Source organism: Belonocnema kinseyi, chromosome 5 (genome assembly GCF_010883055.1).
Source record: "Belonocnema kinseyi isolate 2016_QV_RU_SX_M_011 chromosome 5, B_treatae_v1, whole genome shotgun sequence".
Classification (NCBI taxonomy): Eukaryota; Metazoa; Arthropoda; class Insecta; order Hymenoptera; family Cynipidae; genus Belonocnema; species Belonocnema kinseyi.
The window spans coordinates 66,496,912-66,497,925 of record NC_046661.1 but is presented as its reverse complement, the minus strand read 5'-3'; positions in this window follow the sequence as shown (position 1 = coordinate 66,497,925).

Sequence of the window (1,014 nt, the reverse complement as noted above, 5' to 3'; positions counted from 1 at the left end):
GTTTGTAATTATTTTTGCTTTTTCTCGACGCAATTCACTGAAAAAGTCAGACCTACTTTTTTGGCGCCATCTGTTGGATTAGTTTGACCGACATTTCCGAAATTGCACGACTCGAACTTCGATTTTCTCAGCTTTTCTGCTGCACGATGAATAAATTTGAAAGAAATTGAAGAAATTAGCGATTGTAATGTTTCGCGTGATTCTTAATTTCATGCATGCGTCGATTTTGAGGTTATATTTTTTTCAGGTGTATGTTAATATAATAATTATAAAATATTATATTAATATTGATGACTACTTGACTAACTTTTAATAGAAACAGTTAAATTTTCATTTATTTTTTATATTATTTTTAATACAATACACGAATTTTTCACAAAAGAAATTTTGTTTTCCACCAAGGCTAAGTTTCTATACAAAAAATTGATGTTTAACCATAATTAAATTTTTGACAAAAAATATTAATTTTCTACCAAGAAACACGATTATTCAATAAAATACAAAAATATTCAACTAAAAAATATCACTTTTCAATGAAATATAGAATAGTTACGTTTGTAGTTTAAAAAAATCAATTTTTAACATAAAACAAAAAGCATTTTCTACAAAATAGTTAAATTTTCAAAAAACAAATTTTTCAACTAAATTGATGTTAAAATTCGTTGAAATCGCTTTATATTATTGAAATTAATTGAAAATTCCTTTGAGTCTTTTAAAAAATCCTAAAGTATTCAAAATCTTTTAAAGTCTCTTAACATTTTTCAAAGCTCTTGAAAAGTTCTTGCAATTTTATAAATACCCTAACATATTTCAAATCCGTTAGAATCTCATGCTAAATTATTAAAACCAATTGAGCATTTCTTAGAATCTATTAGAATATCCTAAGATATATCAAATCCTTTAAAATATCATATTAACCCTTAAACGGCCAAAACGCCACTACCGGTACAATGCTTTTCAACGGCCAATAACTAAGACTATTCGACACTAGAAAAAATTGAGACACATATATTT